Genomic DNA, 21,382 nt, shown 5'->3' with positions numbered 1-21,382 from the left:
ACAAATTTCTTTACTAATACCCAATCTCCGGGTAATAGGCTGTGAGTTCCTGTATCTGACTCAGGATCTGCAATGGAGAAAACACTTGAACATAGATACGAGTTAATTCACGTGATAATACAGTCACATAATCAGTTAACACATCAGATTGTAATTGCAACTGTTGTGGAAAATAATAACCAAGTCTGGGGGCTGAGCTAAACAAAATCTCATAAGGGGATAGGGAGTGCCCTGGTCACTCTCTATCACCTCTGGAAGCCCATATCTGCATACAACCTCAGTGAGGAGTTTCTTCGAAGTTGTTTTAGCAGTCATGTTAGTTACAACAAAGGCCTCTGGCCAACCAGAAAACATGTCCACCGCCACTAGGGCGTATTAAGCCGCCCACTCCTTGACATCTGGATATGGTCAATTTGTATCCTTTGAAAGGGGTATAGGGGTTTGGCCAAATGTTTCTGTGGTGTCTTCTCTGTGCGTCCCGGATTGCATTTTGCACAGATGGCACATGTTCTGCAAAAATTGTTCGTCGATGTGGTGATTCCAGGCACTATATAGTATTGATTAGAGAGTTCATGAGGCTCTTTGACAGATGGGCTTCTCCGTGTGCCCACTGGACTACAGCTGGAAACATATTCCTGGATAAACAAAACCTCTTGTTACACTCAAACAGACCGTTTTTGAGAACAGCTCTTCTCCGGCTTTCTTTTTCTTCTGGACTTGCTGCTTCTTGGAGTTCCTTGAGGTCGCTTCTATCCACAGATAAGGTCTGTAGGGTAAATATTTGTTACCACTCTCCGGTCACCTCTACTTCCATTTCTGGTGGTTTCATGGCTGCTCGATTTGCCGCCAAATCTGCCAGATTATTGCCTTTGGCTTCTGGGGAGTTTAATTTCCCATGAGCTTTTACCTTCAGAATAGCCACTTGAGTGGGTAGAAGGAGTGCTTCCAGCAATCGTCCAATGGCTGTTCCATGCCTTATGGACGTACCTGCCGCTGGCATAAATCCTCTCGCCTTCCATATGTGTCCGAAATCATGGGCCACCCCAAAGGCGTATCTGGAGTTTGTGTATATATTGGCCCTTTTTCCTTCCACCATCTGGCATGCTGTTGTGAGTGCTTGAAGTTCTGCTCCTTGTGCAGATATTGCTGGTGATAGGGCTCTTGCCTGTAGGACTGTATCTGCAGTAGTGACTGCAAATCCTGTATGATATTTCCCTCCATCATCTGCATATCTGGAACCATCAACAAAGAAGGTGAAGTCTAGGTCCTGCAGAGGTGTTTTACTCACTGTGGGGAGATGGAAGGTTTCCATTTTCATCACTTCAAGACAATTATGAGGCTCAGTAGCTCCATTATCCTCTCCACTTTCTTCATTACCTTCATTACCCCCCTCAGCAATTGGGAGGAGAGTGGCTGGATTCAGGGTTTGGCAACATAGCAGTGTGACGTTATCAGGAAGTTGGAGGGAGCACTGTAGTCTAAGATACCTCGCTGTGGACAAATGTTTAGGTTGGACTTGGTTTAAAATGGCAGCAATGTCATGCGGTGCCAGGAGAACAAGTTCATGTCCCAGTATGATATCAGAGGTCTTATCCAGCAGAGTTTGAGCAGCAAAAACTGCACGCAGACACGAGGGTGCTCCTCTAGCCACTGGGTATAAACGGCATGAGTAGTAGCCTACGGGTCGTAGGCGGTTGCCATGGAACTTGGCCAATACTCCTGTAGCATGGCCTTGGCGTTCAGACACGAACAGTTTGAAAGTGTTCTCATAGTCTGGTAGACCTAGGGCTGGGGCTGAAGAAAATAAATGTTTTAGAGCCAAGAAGTTGGAGACGGCCTCTGAGGTCAGATGGAAATGCTCAGACTTGAGAGCATCATAGAGTGGTTGCATAAACCAAAAAACATCAGAAATCCATGACCTGCAGTAGAATATGAGGCCAAAAAAGGCATGGAGTGGCTTGATCGGCCAGTCTTTCTTTGGCCCAGTCATGCAGTTGGGTACAAAATTCCACTTCAGAGGAGAAGGCTTTGTCATCGACATTCCAGGTGTCATTAAGGCTTCATGCCATTATTGGCCAGTATGAGTCTCCTGCCTTTATCTCACACAGGCTGACTAGGTCTCTCCAGGCTGCCGAGTATGTCTTTTGGATCTGAGCCATCCTGCGATTAAAGGGCATGGGCTGCTTTTCGGGGTCTGGCAATGTGGCTACCAGGGAAAAGGCCTGGGACAGAGTAAAGATTACATACAGCACCGGTGCATCTGCCGGGGTGTGGAGTCTTCCTGCCTGAGGAGTCCTTCCTGTCACCTGTGGCCTCAGAGGGGCATCTGGAGAGGCATATGCGGATAGCGTAGGAAGTTATGAACCTGCGGCCTCCTCATGCAAAGAAGATATATCTGACCAGGTTGACCCTGAATGCAAATGTTTGCTCCCTTTTGGTCTATTGGGGACAAAATTGGCTCTCGCGGGACCAACGGTCATGTCAGGTTCAAGGACTGGCATGGTGGGGATACGCAGCACATCCGGCAGTACGTAGAATGTACCATCGGCTTGTAAGCCCGGACACACTGGGTAGAGGCGGCTCACTCGAGGCATAGGTCGCCTCCAGGAAGTGTACTGGGCTGGGCAGGAAATGACAATGCAGGTGCAACAAGATGGCTGCTGTCAGGAAGTGCACTGGGCTGGGCAGGAAGTGACAAAGGAGAGGACGGTAGATGAAGGGCGGAGCCCAGTGTCTGCAGACCAAATATAGGGCGGTGGGTGTTCCTTTTCAATATTTAACACATAAACAGTTTTTTTTTCCTATTGCAATAGCTGTTCTGTCCACTGCTGTGGACAACCTTAGCTACATTATACCAAGCTTCTTGCTGTCTTCAGCAAATGTTTGTCAACTAAGACATCTTTCTTCTTTTTTTTTCTGTATTAGATTCTGCCATTTCTCTGACTGTAGTCTAACCTCCTTATCTTTAATTCCACATACTTTTGCTAACTTAAGTAATCCCTTCACATACTGTTTCCTCTTCTCTCTGTGCAACCAGGTCACGTGCTAACATTCCTTTCTATGGGTCTTATCAGTGTCTGACCCATCTCCTCCCCCCCTCTCTGTCCTTCCTAACAGAAATTCAAGACTCTTCACACACTGCTGTCCAGACTTTCCTTAACCCTTAACAAACCCCAACCTTCTGTTATGAATGGCAAACATTAACTCACAGACACACATTTAGGACATGACATATCAGTCTATCTCGGTGGGCTATGAGTACAGATCACTGAGTAACTCTTCCTAGCCCCACACATGGCTAAGGCACCCCGCTGTCATACTACCTTGATGCGTACAGGACACCTCCTCTTGTTTGTCAACACAAGGTTACCACACCCAAGAGAAATGATGTGTCAAAACCCTCAGTAGGTCCACTTCTCTTCCACCTCAAGACTGACACATAAAAATAAACACACAACAGAGAACCAGGTAACAGATAAGCACATGCAGGTAGGATCAAATAAACTCCAGGCAAGCAATGTTACCTGTCTTTAGTGACCTTTTAGCAGCCGCACCAGGCACAGGAATGAATCAACAACAAAGACAGGATAAGCACTGGCAAGATAGCAAAATCTTACCATGCTATGAGAGTTGATCAGGCTCTTTCCGTCTGCTTTGATTGACACTTAACGCCCTTTCAGGTCGGCTGTCTGCGGGTTCATGACCCAGAGTTCCCGGGTTTCGGCACCAGCTGATTTAGTCGAGGACTAAAATGTCCAGTGCTTATCTGCTCCTGTCCTAATTTATGAGGCTGGCTTGCTCTGGAATGTGCGCACATTGGAAGAGACTCACGCTGACACACAAGTTCATTTTATGAACACTTCTAGTTTATTATAATGAGAAAGTGAGCTTATAAATGCAAAATGATGCAAGAGTCATGTGAGAACAGCATAAGCATTATATTAGTCTTTGATTGGTCATTTCCACACAAAAACAATCTTCGTCATACTATAGGTGTGATCTTTTTCCAGGTCTTATCTATAGAAATAAAAACATTCCTTTGTCTCAAGTTGGCACGATGGGAGGGGGTCATGCATATGAGCAGACACCTCCCAAGCAAGGATTTCTTAAAGTACCACAAAGCCCAGCAGGCAGAAAATATTCACACAACATATATATATATTGTGACAGTGTGACGATCTGTCACCAAGGATTCTCAACTAGGCAGGTTGAGGGGCTCCAGGGTAAGTGTTTGATACGGAGGAAAGTGGCTTTTCACTTTCCTCCTTTGTTTGTAAGGTCTGTTTTGGGATCTGGAGCCTGGAGATTTCAAAGAGATCTGGGAGGGATGAAATCTCCAATCCTGGGACCAGGTTTTAGGAATGGCCAGGAGACTGATTGCACAGGTGTGTGCAGGCCTTTTCAGAGAGTCAGGATCAGAGTTCTGGGCTCCACCCCGGCAGATAGGAGTCAGGAGGGCTCCACCAAGGAGAGGTGGAAGCCAAAAGCGGCAAGGAGCTGCTTGGTAGTAGCTATGTGCTAGTGGCCAGCTGTGTGCAAGAGCCAGGGTTTTTGAAAGGGTCTGCAGGAGTCAGACGTAAGCCTGAAGAGGAAGGCCAGTGGAAGATTGTATATCTGAGAGAGCCAGGAGGCTGAATTTTGTTTATGTGGATGATCGATACCCCTGTGTGGGAAACTTCTGTTTTGAACTTTCATTTAAATAAAAGTGGGCTGGGCGCATGCGCGGCCGGCACCCGGATGGACGTGCTTTGCTAACAGCTCCGTCCACCCGCCAGCATTAAGCGGCACACACCGGCTCTGGGGACAACAAGCGGCTCTCAGCCCTAACTGACAGGCACCCGCACCTCGGTGATCATGCCCCGCAGGAGGAAAACCCCGGGGCAGCCGGGGAAGCTCACTAATTTCTTCCCGGCCGTCGGGTCGGGAATCCAAGATGGCGCCCGCAGCAGCAGCAGCATGCAGGGAGGCAGAGGCAGCCATGAGGAGGACTACAGGGACCAGCAGACAGATCCCAGGCTGAGACAGTCATTGTACCCAGGGGACCCTGGTGAGTTGTCACCTCCATTATCCCCCACATCCAGCAGCCCAGCCAAATCTCGGCCACGACTAGACCATGACCCTGACCCCTCATATCAGGCCTTAAATCTTCCACCTCAGCCACCTCATGCACCCTTTCCTGACATAGATGCGTTCCCTGCATCTGATCAACCGCTGACAGAAATCTGCATGAAAAATATGCTATCATCACTACGGCAGACCATGCATACAGATATTTCCACATCGCTCAACCAAATTACTTGCGTTATAAATCAACAAGAACGCAGAATACAACACATTGAAACAAGTATGGGAGATATCATAACGGCACATAATGATCTGATTGACGCTCATACGGACCACACTTCTGACATCGAACAAATCAACCTAAAATTAGCCGACCTAGAGGACAGATCACGCCGCAACAACATTAAATTTAGAGGGATACCTGAATCAGTTACCAACGAGACACTGCTCCCTTATCTACAACAATACATCAAAACCCTCATCCCATCGATTCCTGACCTGGAGCTTGCGATTGATCGGGCCCACAGACTACCCAAACCTTCATTCTTACCAGCGGCTATTCCAAGAGATGTATTGGCCCGTATACATTTTTACCATATCAAAGAGAGAATCATGACAGCGGCCAGAAACCCACCACCACTCCCGCCAACGCACGCTAATCTTAGATTATATGCGGATCTATCAAAAGCCACACTTCTCAACAGGAAAAAAATGATATCCATTACCAAGGCCCTAAGAAATCATAACATAGCCTACCAATGGGGTTTCCCTACAAAGCTAACAGTGCGGCACCAAGGCAGGCTTTTCACAATCAGATCCCTTGAAGCAGGCCTAGATCTACTCAAAGCATGGAATATCATACCCGTAGACGCACAGGAAACTGTTCTCCCTCCTATTCAACATAAGGAGGCGTCATAACTAATAACGGAAAACAAGGTACATGAAACTAAGCTATATGGGAACTCGTCCCCAGAGATTCTTTTTCAATACCGATCTACTGGCGATCATCCTAAAATTGCTGAAACTCGCTCTACAAGTTTACACTTGGCCTGACCCCATAGGCGGTCAAGATTTGTTCAACCCCCCAGTTTTGAAGTAGCTATGGAAGCTACTCGATTTCCTTGTATTTTCCACAAGGTCTTTTTTATCGTTTTATGTTACCCTCCCCCTCCTCACACGTGGCACCATTACTTATCTACCCTCAATCTAAGATCTACTCACTTCGAATTTACATGGAAAACTAAATACTGCTTACCATTCGCACCCAATATATGCTGCAGTGATATAAATTTTATCTCTTACAAACGGACATTCATTGAAAAACACCTCTATCAAATAACAAACCATTTAATTACACACCTCAGGAATGGACTATTAAATGATTAACATCACATCCCTCAATGTACGAGGCCTTAATTCTCCCTTCAAGAGATCGATGCTCTCCAAAGAAATAAGAAAATCCCAAGCCGACATTATCTTCATACAAGAGACCCACTTAGCCACGGGGAAAATTCCAAAATTACAGCTTCATCACTTCTCCCAAATATTTATGGCAACTGAAACCAAAAAGAAGAATGGAGTTCTCACCGCCATTAAAGACTCTATCTCACTCCGTACTATTTCAAGCATAGCCGATCCACATGGCCGATATCATATCTTAGTGTGTCAAATAAATGATATGATCTACACCCTAGTGAATGTTTACGGCCCAAACAGTAAACAACTGTCTTTTTTCCGCAAGCTTTTCAAAATCATATTACGCCACAAACAAGGCAGACTCATCATTGGAGGTGATCTCAATGTAATGGGTAATCCGCTCTTAGATTCATCTTCCAATAAAAAACCCACCAAACTTAACTTTAATCATTTCCTACATGATCACGATCTATACGACATCTGGAGATGTCAACATGGCACCGAGAGAGATTACACCTACTACTCCCCTCCTCACCTCTCGTATTCGAGAATCGGCAATTTCATCACCGACAAGTGGACATTACAGCACGTGAGATCATCCAAAATCGGAACCATAACTTGGTCAGACCACGCTCCGATCAGTATATCCTTAGACGACGATCTACGCTCCGCAATCCCACCTATTTGGAGATTGGATTCTTCACTTCTGAACAACCCAGGAAACCAGAAGCATATCCTAGACGCCCACAAACTCTTTTTCGACACAAACTCTACCCCAGATATCTCAATCACTACACTTTGGCTAACATACAAAGCCTACATGAGAGGTATCCTCATACAATTGAAATCCCGCACAAATAGACAGAGATCCCAACAAATTGACCAACTACTGACCTCCATCCGCTTACATGAAGCAATAAACAAACAGACCCCAAACCCTTCTACATCCGCGACCCTAAATTTAGAAAGAAACAAATTACGTTCTATTTTACTCCACAATTATGATACTAATCTTCAAAAAACCAAAACCAAATTCTATGCTCTAGGAAACAAGGCAAACTCACTCCTCGCTAAAATTGTCAAACAAAAGCGAATCAAAGCTAAAATCTCCACAATCCAACATCCTAACATTCACACCACATTAACTAATCCGCAGGATATAGCTAATGCTTTTGCAATATACTACCAGAATCTATACAATATAAAAGATGACCCAAATACAACCCAGCCAACGACTCTCTCCATTAGCAACTTCCTACAGGACATAAATCTCCCCCGCATTACCCCTCCCCAACTTGAATCGCTTTCTGTACCGATATCACCATCAGAGATTAAGAAAGCCATAAACACTCTCCCCCTAAACAAATCACCAGGGAACGACGGCTATACTAATGAATTTTACAAGTCACTAGAACCCAATCTTACTTCTCACCTATCTGCACTGTATAACCATGCCGCAACCAATGGGGAATTCCCCTCTGACATGCTACAGTCCATAATCACTACTATTCCAAAACCGGGAAAAGATCCCCAATTCATACACAACTACAGACCGATTTCATTACTCAATACGGACATAAAAATATATGCCAAAATAATTGCCCTACGATTGCTTAAATATTTACCTACGCTAATCCACCCAGACCAAGTGGGATTTATACCTGGTAGACAAGCTCCTGACGCTACAAGACAAATTATTTCCCTACTACATCATCTTGAGACCAAAAATCAACCCTCCATCCTCCTATCATTAGATGCGGAAAAAGCATTTGATCAAATCCACTGGAAATTTATGAACCTCACTTTACAAAAATTTGGAATAACAGACTGGATGCTCTCAGCGATCCTATCTCTCTACTCCAAACCCACTGCCAGAGTACTGACCAATGGCACACTCTCACAGCCTTTCTGCATATCAAACGGCACCAGACAAGGATGCCCTTTATCCCCCATAATTTTTGCCTTACTTATTGAACCATTAGCAACTAATCTTAGAAACGACCCAACCTTCACGGGAATTACACTCCACCAACATGAACACAAACTTAGTCTTTTTGCAGACGATATTATCCTTATGGTTACGAACCCCTATAATTCACTTCAATCAATACGTACACATATACACAGATACGGGGATGTCTCATACTACAAACTTAATGAACCAAAATCATCTATACTAAACCTGCACACACCTATTGAAACCCAAGCCTTAATATCCACACATTTTCCCTTTACCTGGGAAACACATAGCATACCTTATCTAGGGATCAAACTCAGTGCCACTACTAACCAACTCTACGCAACTAATTTCAAGCCTTTATTGGAAACCATTCCTCAAGAACTAAAGTGCTTACGCACATCCACACTATCGACACTAGGTAGAGTAGCAACCATGAAAATGTGCATATTACCTAAAATACTATATATATTTCGGACGCTTCCTATACCAATCACCCACACCTTTTTCGCTAAACTTCTAGCTATACTAAACAAATTTCTATGGAACTCTAAAAGACCCAGATGCTCTACGAACCTATTACTACGCCCTCCCTCCAGAGGTGGAGCGGGTCTTCCTCACTTAAAATCATATTACCAAGCCGCTTTACTGGACCAGCTCTACTTCTGGTGGCACCCTACCGATGAAAAGATTTGGACCAAAATGGAAACCTCCTTGGGCCTAGCACACTCAATAACAGACACATTATTCATACCCAGAGCAGCTCAACCTAAAACTCTACAAACACACCCCTGCATACAGGCTTCTCTAAATGCTTGGTCTGATTTCTCAACCCGCGCTCAAGGAAACACAAGCAATGTGAAAATCTCCACTCCCTTATCATCCCTACACTTCCTCACTCCTCACTTAAACATATCAACATGGAGAAGCCTCGGTATACTTCACATAAAGGATATTTACACATACCACAAATTAGACTCCTTCTCTGTTATCCAGCGGAAATTCCGTCTTCCTGATAGGGAACAATTTGCTTATATGCGCATATCCCACTCCATTTACAAAACAAAAATACCATTTGAAATAGAAATTCCTGCAACCGCACAGCACTTCTTTCAAAGGAAACAGTATCCTAAGAAAGGAATTTTGACTTTCTATTCACTCATTACCGAGACACAATTCACTACATATACCTCTTCCTTAATCAATTGGGAACAAAATCTCTGCCAAACAATAACCCCAAGCATTTGGGAAAAAACATTCGCCATCATCTTTAAAGCTTCCAAATGTAGTTCCCATTGGGAAACATATTTAAAAATACTACATCATTGGTACTTAACCCCAACCAAACTATCCTTATTTTACCCTCAACATTCGCATACATGCTGGAGACATTGCGGAGAAAAAGGAACACTTCTACACATTCTCTGGACATGTAAATTGCTCAAATCGTACTGGAACAAGGTCTTCCAGATAATCTCCTTACTCACAGGAACTTTAGTAACTCCAAATCCCGCCTTGGCGCTTCTGCACATTGGAATAGACACATTCCCTATAAATGTACGCACCATTATCATCCACATTTTAGCAGCCGCAAAAACTAACATCACCAGACTATGGAGATCCATCACCATACCATCAGTGTCCCGCCTCATATCTGACCTTAACCTCCAATGCGCAATGGAGAGAAGAATAGCAATTTACAATTCCTCCTTCCACAAATTTACAATCCATTGGTAGCGATAGTTAAATAATCCCAGATGCGTAATAACATGATACGAGTACAATACTTCCTACCCGTACTTCATTGGTGCTTTTCCTCCCCTCCCCCCTCTTCATGTTTTTTGTTCTTATGTTCCTTTCCCCCCCTCAACCTCATACTCCCCATCCCTACACCTCACTAGTTTTCTAGAATGGTTCACAATATACTGAGCATACCTCTCATGTAAATAAATTAAGGACATATAGGTTCCCCGGCCACTAGGTGGGGAACCTCCTCTTCTCTCTTAACCCTTCTTTCCACATATTGTTTTTCTCAAATGTGAATCAAACCTAGGTTGATCCTCTCATATTATTTTGTTCTTTCTTTTCCTTTGTATGTTGAAATTTCAATAAAAAATATTTGAATATAAATAAAAGTGGGCTAAAAAGGCCCTGAAAAAGAAAGCGAGTAGCTGTGTGCGTTTAAAAGCTCTACCACTTTGAAGCGAGTTCCCACATAATATATACAGTGGGGATCGAAAGTTTGGGCACCCCAGCTAAAAATTTGTATTAATGTGCATAAAGAAGCCAAGGAAAGATGGAAAAATCTCCAAAAGGCATCAAATTACAGATTAGACATTATTATAATATGTCAACAAAAGTTAGATTTTATTTCCATCATTTACACTTTCAAAATAACAGAAAACAAAAAAATGGTGTCTGCAAACGTTTGGGCACCCTGCAGAGTTAATATCTTGTACTGCCCCCTTTGGCAAGTATCACAGCTTGTAAACGCTTTTTGTAGCCAGCCAAGAGTCTTTCAATTCTTGTTTGAGGTATCTTTGCCCATTCTTCCTTACAAAAGTCTTCCAGTTCTTTGAGATTTCTGGGCTGTCTGTCACGCACTGCTCTTTTAAGGTCTATCCATAGATTTTCAATTATGTTGAGGTCAGGAGATTGTGAAGACCATGGCAAAACCTTCAGTTTACGCCTCTTGATGTAATCCCCCGTGGATTTCGAGGTGTGTTTAGGATCATTATCCATTTGTAGAAGCCATCCTCTCTTTAACTTCAGCTTTTTCACAGATGGCATCAAGTTACCATCCAAAATTTGCTAAAATTTTATTGAATCCATTTTTCCTTCTACTCGTGAGATGTTCCCTGTGCCACTGGCTGCAACACAACCCCAAAGCATGATTGATCCAACCCCATGCTTAACAGTTGGACAGAGGTTCTTTTAATTAAATTCTGTGCACCTTCTTCTCCAAACGTACCTTTGCTCATTCCGGCCAAAAAGTTCAATTTTAACCTCATCGATCCACAGAACTTGTTTCCAAAATGCATCAGGCTTGTCTATATGTTCATTTGCAAAGTTCAAACGATGATTTTTGTGGTGAGGACGTAGAAGAGGTTTTCTTCTGATGACTCTTCCATGAAGACCATATTTGTACAAGTATCTCTTTATAGTGGAATAGTGTACCACAACTCCAGTGTCTGCCAGATCTTTCTGGAGGGATCGTGCAGTCAAACGTGGGTTTTGAATTGTTTTTCTCACAATCCTTTGAGCTGTTCTGTCTGATATTTTTCTTGGTCTTCCAGATCTTGCTTTAACTTCCACTGTTCCCGATGACTGCCATTTCTTAATTACATTCCGAACAGAGGATATTGACATCTGAAAACGCTTTGCTATCTTCTTATAGCCTTCTCCAGCTTTGTGAGCGTCAACTATTTTCAGTTTTCTACACAACTGCTTAGAAGAACCCATGGTGCTGATTGTTGGGGCAAGATCAGATGAGTCTGGGCATTTAAAACCTTTGAGATTGACATCGCCTGGTCTTCCCAGACGATGATTGAGAACAATCCATGACACTGGCAGGTCTCAGCTTTGCAAAAGGGGCAGTGCATGCTATAAATTCTGCAGGGTGCCCAAACTTTTGCAGACGCCATTTTTTTGTTTTCTGTTATTTTGAAAGTGTAAATGATGGAAATAAAATCTAACTTTTGTTGACATATTATAGGAATGTCTAATCTGTAATTTGATGCCTTTTGGAGATTTTTCCATCTTTCCTTGGCTTCTTTATGCACATTAATACAAATTTTTAGCTGGGGTGCCCAAACTTTCGATCCCCACTGTATATATATATATATATATATATATATATATATATATATATTCATACAAAACATTTAGAATATAAAATAGTATTAAAGTATAAAAGTAGATATGTATAAAATGGATAGAAAAATTTATATATTCAATAGGAAACTAAATAGGCATTTTACCATATCCACCACAAGAGGACCTGTCATGTTATTATGGACAGGATTGGGGTAAGAGGACCTGTCATGTTATTATGTAAATATCCAATATATCTCAAAACGTGGAACTTCTACAAATGATATCCTGCCATTATTTATGATTCATGAAAAGATATCTATTGATTGTTGATTTATTCTCTAAAAATCATCTCAGCTGTAGCCGTCATTGAGATGTCACTCATCTGTCTTCATCTCATCTTTTTATTGTAGAGTACTTAAGAGGCTATGAGGCCGTCACACCAAGACCGACTACTATGCAGAGTATAATGACTCAAGAACCTTCTCCTCCACCCTCTCCCACAGAATACATTGTGATTGGTGGATCAGGAGTCTGTCTAAGAATAAAGGCAATCTTTATACTAATGCTGAACACCGAGATCAGAAATGTAAGTCAGTCCTGGGCAGGGCTTTTTTTTTTGGAGAATAGGTGCAGAACTCAAGCATGCCTTCCCCCTTCCATCAAACCGTATCATATGGTGGGTGTGGTTAAACTTCAGTGGGAGGGTTTTAAAGGGTATTAACTATCAGGAGAGCATTACAGAGTGCAGAGTACAGGGGTGCACTACATATAGAGTGCAAAACTAAGTGTTGCACTATGTACAGAGGGCAGATTTCAAGGGTGCGCTATAAACAGAGTGCAGGGCTCAGGGGTACGCTAAGTACAGAGTGCAGGGTTCAGGAGTAAGCTTTGTACAGAGTGCAGGATTCAATGGTGCGCTACATACACAGTGCAGGATTCAATGGTGCGCTACATACAGAGTGCAGGGTTCAAGGGTGTGCTAAGTACAGAGTTCATGGATCAGGAATGCACTACATAAAGGGTGCAGGGATCAGGGGTGTGCTATGTACAGGGTGCAGGGATCAGGGGTGCGCTATGTACAGAGTGCAGGGATCAGGGGTGCGCTATGTACAGGGTGCAGGGATCAGGGGTGTACTATGTGCAGGGGTCAGGGGTGTGCTATGTACAGGGTGCAGGGATCAGGGGTGTGCTATGTACAGGGTGCAGGGATCAGGGGTGTGCTATGTACAGAGTGCAGGGATCAGGGATGCGCTATGTACAGGGTGCAGGGATCAGGGGTGTGCTATGTACAGGGTGCACGGTTTAGGGGTAAACCACATACAGAGTGCAGAGTTGAGCTCTCTTTCACAGGCCCTTACCTCTGCATCCTCCATACACATCTCAATTCCACCCCTTGTCAGCTCTGACCTCTGCACCACTCCCTCCATCTCCCAACTCTGCACACCCCTTTACTGCTCTCATCTTCCCCCACCCCCCATTCTCTCATAGCTTCCACCCATTTTACCTTTATAAATCTCCCTGCACTGTAGGTGACTCTACCTTTCTTATTTGCATCTGTGGAGACACTGGGAGAGGCAAGCTGTCCTTGTAAGCATGGAAGCCGGGCTTCTGTGTATACAAGTGACAGTGGTAAACAGGGAGTGGAGGATGAGAGCCAGAGGTGGTAGAACTGAGTTCCACCAAGTTCTTGCTAAAGAAAGCCCTGGTCCTGAGTATAATTTAGAAATTGTAAAGGCTTGAGAGCCAATGAAGATAATCAGATCCAGGTGATTTCCTGTGATTTCCAGATCAATGACTATATGACATCCTGTTCTGAGGCCATAGAAAGGGCGGCCAGCAAAGGGCACTGGCCATAAGTCTTACAACAGTGTGCTGTTATCATTGGTTGTGACAGTAAAGATCCCCCAGCTCTTATCATTGTGGTGGCTGAGGGAAGGGTGATATGAAATCTGGAAACATTCATCCAGTGATTGGAGTCATTCTTTATACAGTACGAATATGGTGTCACTGAAATATCATTGGATTGGGGGGACGAAGATGGCAGCTCAGTGAGTGAGCTCCGGGAGCCGCCAAGAACAGCAGCCTAGAACAGCGACGTGAGTCAGCGGGGAAATCAGACACATACACAGTGAACCCTCGGAAAGAGGGGGGCACCCGGAGGCACAATGGGGAAAAGAAAGAATAAGGAGGGGCCCCGCAAATTAACAGAGTTCTTCACTCCGGCGCAAGGCCCCTCCCCTGAATATGGCGCTGGTCACTGTCCCTCTCCTGAGCTACAGGGACATGTGAGGGGAGATGGCCAAATCTTTTCCCTGCACACATCCACCCCAGCAGTGTCTGCAGGCTCTGCAATGTTCTCTCCAACAAACAGTCCACAGAAACACAGGCAACGCTGCTCCTTAGAGGCACATCCTGGGGGCGATCAGCCACAAACGTCACTATTAAACAACTCCACTACTGAATTTGTGGAACACCTGGAAGACTACCCTGCAAAGTCCCTACCCCTTACTGCAGCGTTAATGAAAGATATGTTAATTACACTAGAGGCTCCCTGCATAAAGATAGGATGGGCTTTGTATCACAAGTGAATAAGGATATTGAATGCCTGGAAGAATGGGTAACACATGTGGAAACTAAAATGGGCAAAGTCGCTAAAGCTCACAACTAATTGGTTGATGCACATAATGAAGCAGAAGATGACCTGACAGCATTACAAGCAAAATTGGCGGACCTGGAGGACCGTTCCCGCAGGAATAATGTAAAATTCAGGGGTATTGACAAAAATGTTCCTGCTGCGGACCTCCGCAAATATATACAACAAACGATCTCTGCACTGCTATCCCATACTCCGAATAGAGAAATAGTAGTGGATAGGGCCCACAGACTGCCAAAACCCTTGTTTCTTCCTGATCGTATTCCAAGGGACACTATAGCGAGAATCCACTTTTAGAACGTTAAAGAGGAACTCATGCTATTTGCCCAGAAAAATAACCCGCTCCGAGACCCCTACTCCGGGATCTCCTTGTTCACTGACCTTTCCCAACATACCATACTAGCCCGCAAAAAATTGCTCTCATTTACAAAATTGCTACGAAACAATGAGATTAGATACCAGTGGTGCTTTCCTACCAAACTGCTTATTACTAAAGAAAACCATGTGATAACGGTCAAATTTGAAGCGGAAGGATTCCAATTAGCTAGAAAGTGGGGCCTTCTGCCAGCAGATGACAAACCAGCGCCCACCAAAGCTTCTCCCAGGAAAATTACCCCTGATTGGGAACAATGTTGATATACCGTGCTAATTACTCTCCCATGCCTCTTAGTGCTTTGTTGCCTACCCGCTAAATGCTTGGACAGCCAACTATTAAGCTGCGAACCTTGGCATTGAACCCCCAACCATTACAGTGATTAAGTTCACCCAAAGTTATTTGTTGAATGTTCGCTTTGTTCTTTTCCTTTTTTTTCCTCCTCCTTTTCAACCTTTTTCTCACGGAGCATCGGAACTGGCAAAAAAAGGAAACACACCATATCATCCTTCTTCCGACATATGAGGAAACAATTTTTTACTCCTTGCTGGACCCCCATTGATACAGTAAGCCTATTCATCTGGATTACTTCTTTCATCATGCAATTTTTCCTTACACCACTTGAGGGCAACCCTTCATCATTTATTCTACATCCACCATGGTCCTGAAAATAGTTTCCATGAAAGCTCATGGCCTTAACAGCCCGTTCAAACATCACTCTATGTGGAGGGAGGCACAACGGCTGGCTGGTGATGTGATTTGCATCCAGGAAACACATTTTGCCTCTACTAAAGCTCCACACTGTTCACACCGTTCATTCCCACACGTATATATGTCCAATGGCCCAGATAAGAAATCTGGCGTCCTTATAGCTATTCGTAACTCTGTCCTGTTTTCATTGCTATCCCAAGAATCTGATAGCAAAGGTAGATACCTAATTATTGTCTGTGAAATTAATAATATTACTTATGCCATTGTCAATCTATATGCCCCCAATGTGCATCAGATCCATTTTCTAAACTCCGTGAGGAAAAAAGTGGCAAACATCCAGAAGGGCTTCCTGCTTTTCTGTGGAGACTTTAACGGTATCATAAATAACTCCCTGGACATTTCACATTCATCTAGAGGCCTGAGGCACTCCCTTGCTAATGTGTTTTCTGAGGCTAACCTATACGACCCATGGAGATGTCTACATGCTTCTGATAGGGACTATACACACTACTCTGCACCCCATAACTCCTACTCAAGAATAGACTTCTTCTTGACAGATATTCAACTATTACAAAATGTCTCAAGTGCAGAATTTCATCCAATGACATGGTCGGATCATGCACCTACCTCTTTGAGTACTGAGGAGTCATTAAAATTTTCTCCAGTGTTCCTATGGCGTAAAAATGTTTCTATATGTTATAACCCTGCTTTTCGCTCCACTCTCACTACAGCTTTACAGGAATTCTTCGACATCGATTCTTCTCCTACTACGAATGTATTCAGTATGTGGTGCGCCCATAAGGCATATTGTAGAGGTCTCCTTTTGAAATTGGCTTCACAGGCAAGGCAGGATAGGGACAAAACCCTTTCAGAAATGGTTGACAGGATAGCTAAACTAGAACGTCTCCACAAACAATCCTTAGCTCCCAGTGTTCTGCATTCTTATGTCATGGTGTCATGCTAAAAACTTCAAAAAAGCTAAAACTACTTTTTATACACAAGGGAATAAAGCAGGTAGGATGCTTGCAAGATATCTTGCCATCAGTCAGTCTAAATCTAAATTCACGTCAATTGTGGATCCTATATCGAATAAACCTACGTACCATCCCAATAAAATAGCGGCAGCGTTTCTCTCTTATTACTCCCAACTATATAATCTTAAAGAGGATCCTACCACTTTACAACCTACCCCAGAACTTATCCATAAATTTTTAGACAAATTGTCATTGCCTAAGTTATCGAGTCAGAAATTGGAAGGGCTCAATCAACCCATATTGGAAAGCGAGATACATATGGCTATTAAGGCCTTGCCTAAAGGGAAATCCTCGGCGGCAGATGGCTTTGTGGCGGAATATTATCAGGAATTCCAATCCATCCTAGTGCCCCACCTCAAAAGAACTTACGATGAAGCAGTACTCAAATTCACATTCCCGTCTGAGATGTTAAAAGCGATTATAGTTACTTTGCCTAAACCAGGGAAAGCTCCTGACTGCCCTCAAAATTTTAGGCCAATCTCACTTTTAAATACAGATCTTAAAATATATGCTAAAATCCTAGCTAATCAATTATTAAATATTACTCCCCTTCTCATTCAGGCTGACCAGGTGGGATTTGTAAAAGGCAGACAGGTCGCGGATGCAACCCGTAGAATACTCAACCTCTTGCACTTAGTTGAGTCAAGGGAACTCTCAGCTGTGTTCTTGGCACTGGACACGGAGAAGGCATTTGACAGGGTTCACTGGAAATACATGGAGGCTACCCTAACCAAATTTGGGATCATTGGCTTTATAAAGTCGGCCATCATGGCTTTATATACTGTTCCCTTTGCCCAGGTATTCACGTCTAATGCCCTATCTGCTCCTTTTAATATTACTAACGGTATGAGACAGGGCTGTCCTTTATCTTCCATCATCTTTTCGCTGCTGATGGAGCCCCTAGCGACTGAGATCAGAACCAACCCACAGATATCAGGTATCCAAGTAGCGTCCACCTCTCATAAAATTGGACTGTTTGCGGATTATGTAATCTTTACTGTTACTGATTCAATGCAATCCCTCACAGAAATTTCAGCTTCCTTGCAGTCCTTTAGCGAAATATCTTATTATAAACTCAGCATCACTAAATCCCTCCCAATTGCAATAATGAAAGGTCCCCTGTGTTCCCTGAAAAAAAATTTCCTTATCAATGGTCCAATAAAAAATTTGACTATCTTGGTATTTGCATATCTGCCCCGTCCTCCCATACCTTCAAAAATAACTTTGAAAAACTATATCAATCCATCTTGATGGAGATGCAGAGGCTAGACAAATTTGAAACATTGTGGATAGGTAGAATAGCAGCATTTTGTGTTCAAACAATTTTATTTTTTAACATGGAACAGTATAAAATAATAAGCAAAAGTATGGGTCATTGAAGGTGTACATTAATGGCACAGTAAGAAACCCAATAATACAAAGTCAGGCATCACTAATAAAGAGGACTATCAAATGGCAGTTAAGGCCTAACAAAATGGGGGGGGGGAAAGAATGGGAAGGGGCATATGGCTGCACAGTAGGGGGAGAAGGGGGAAACCCGCAGTATGGTTAAGGAATGGTACCATCAAACAAAAGATGCAGATTACGGATTGAGAAGGGAGTCATCAAAATTGGATGGGAGGAAATGCTCTACCCAGGGATTCCAAATCTTCTTGAACTTAGGGATGGAATCTAGGATAGTGGTTTCTATTTTTGCGTGAATCATTGCCTGAGTGACCCTATTCGAAACTGCAGTGATACTCAACGAGGGAGATTTCCATGATTTAGCGATAACCTGCTTGGCTGCAGTGGTGACTTGTAGAATAAGTTTGAAATGCGCCTTAGCGATGGAATAGCAGCATTTAAGATGTTAATCTTTCCCAAGATATTGTATTATTTCAGAATGATCCCTATCCTCATTCCCTGAGCCTATTTTCATAAATTAGAGTTGGCCATAAAAAGATTTATTTGGAAGGGGAAGAAACCGCGGATCCCCTTCCTGGCCCTTACCAAACACAAATCGAAAGGAGGATTGGGTCTGCCTGTTTTATCTATGTATTATTATGCAACAATCTTAGACCAGCTTCCGGAATGGATTGTCCCCACAGATAAACTATGGGTGCAAATAGAACAGAATGTGATCCCTAATAAAGACCTACAGGCCCTACTTCTAGCTAGATCAGTCTCTCCCAAAATTTTAACTACATTTTTACCATTACTTTGGAAGCTTGAATAACAGGCTTGATCTCAATGCCCAAATCCTCTCCCAAGCTTCAAATTAATATCCCACTCTCTGCATATGAACACCTAATCCCAAACCTTAATACTAAACCATTAAGGGACCTAGGGTACAATGCATTTGCTGACATAGGACAACCCATGCCGAGAAAAGGTTTTGCACCCTTTTCTGCAGATATGGGGATTTCATGGTACTGGTTTAAACACATGGATAGAGATAGACTCCAAACTTTGGCACACTATAATGAACCCTGTTCGAATGAAAAAAGGAATCTCCAAAATTTATAAACTTTTACATTATGATCACAATCTCTCTATGTCAAATAGCATAAGTAGTTGGGAAAGGGACCTGCAAAAATTCTATACAAGAGATGAGTGGGAGAACGCCTTAAGCAATAGTTTGAGTATTACCAAGTGTATTAACCATTGGGATTGTCCCTTGAAGATATTGCACCATAGCTACTTTACCCCATACAAATGATCTAAAATGTACCCCAATACATCATCATTATGCTGGAGGAATTTTGGTGGTGAGGGGAATATACTTCACATTTTGTGGAAGTGTCCTCGTTTGCAATTATTCTGGCGGGACATCTTTGCACTTATTTCAAAAGTGTCAGGTACATATTCCACTCCGGCACCCTCTTTGGCCCTACTCAACCTTACTTTAAACCTTTTCCCTGGTAAATGCAGAACAATAATAGGCCACATCCTTATTGCTGCTAGACTGGCTATTACTAGTAGCTGGAAATCGACAAATTCTCCTTCCATTTCGGGATTGATTCAAAGAATACAGACACACTATGTGTGTGAGAGGGCCCTGGCATTTAGTCATCAATCTATGGAGAAGTTTGATGCAAAGTGGTTTCATTGGAAAGAAATATCTATGCCATTTAATATTACTATATAGGATTGAATGCAACGTAACCATAACTACCAATATGAGAGCTCTGTGTTCTTCCTTACTTTTTATTCAACTCTACTTTTCTTCCTTTACTTTCCGCCTTATCTTGGTTTTGTTTTATTCTTATTTCTTATGTTATCTCTGAGTATATATTTTGGAAGTCGGGTTTAGGTGGACCCGTTTATTTGGGCCTAATGTGAGTATAATAAGAAAAAGGTTATGCAAATACGGTATGATTTGTTATCTGTGATCATTTGGTTTGGTAGCATATCCGCCTTTACTTGCCTTACTCGCTAATTAATGCTTATATCAGTTATCACCGATGCGTCACTTTGGTTTTTCACCGCAATTTTACAAATGTATGTATATCAAGGTGATGTGCAAAAGTTGTATTTATTTTCTACTCTGAACCTGCACTGTTATATATATATATTTTTTTAAACTCTAATAAAAAGATTTGAAAAGAAATATGATTGGATAAAAACTCCAACATAAAACATAAAGCAGCGAAACCAAAATAAAAAGCTATGAAATGAAGATAATTGATTATATTGGGAATAATACTAAAAATATACTAAAACATAATCAGTGAGTCTGATAGTTTAGGCAATGTTTAGTCCAGCAGAGAAGACTTTACTGGCTCTGATGGCCCAACATTGCAGTAAGCAATAAAGTATTTTTAAATCATCACTCTGGTCTGTTCCACCCTGATCATTGTCTGTGTTGCATTTTCTAGGTCACCATCCCATCACCTCCAATCACACAGGCCGGAGGGTTTTGTTATAACTCCAGAGCACAGCTGGAATTGATATTTTCAGAAGGACAGCTTATCCTGACATTCACAAAGGTATGAAGGGAATAGACTGGAGAATGGGGTGAAATGGGTGGATAAGACATGGAGGGTAAAATATGTCTTACCTGGCTATAGACTGATCATTATTTTTTTGATCATCCAGCAGGCTGATGAAAAAAACAGATTCCCCCATTCACACAAATGAGATGATTGGAGGAATCCTCCTCGCAGTGACCGGAGCAGCCACACATAGTTAATAATTCATCTGGTCCCTGTTGAACCAGCTGAATTTTGATAGATCTGCGGCTAGCTTAATAGTCACAGGCTGTCCAGCAGGTAGAGAAATGGTGAGTAGGGATGACATTTGGGTGTTGCTACTGAGCGTTTCCGGCAAATCCTGCATGTCCGCAGACCCAGCAAGCTGATTTGAGAATTCAATAGACT

At 42.8% G+C, this 21,382-nt stretch overlaps 1 pseudogene; it reads left to right on the top strand.

Moving 5' to 3' along the window:
- Positions 1-21,382, top strand: part of LOC149457844 (uncharacterized) — a 472,748-nt pseudogene that overhangs the window by 98,944 nt on the left and 352,422 nt on the right.

Source organism: Staurois parvus, unplaced genomic scaffold, assembly GCF_062004578.1.
Source record: "Staurois parvus isolate SC_StPar_1 unplaced genomic scaffold, SC_StPar_1.0 ptg000302l, whole genome shotgun sequence".
NCBI classification, from domain to species: Eukaryota; Metazoa; Chordata; class Amphibia; order Anura; family Ranidae; genus Staurois; species Staurois parvus.
The sequence above is the reverse complement of the archived record's forward strand: the minus strand, read 5'-3'. Positions and strand labels throughout refer to the sequence as shown.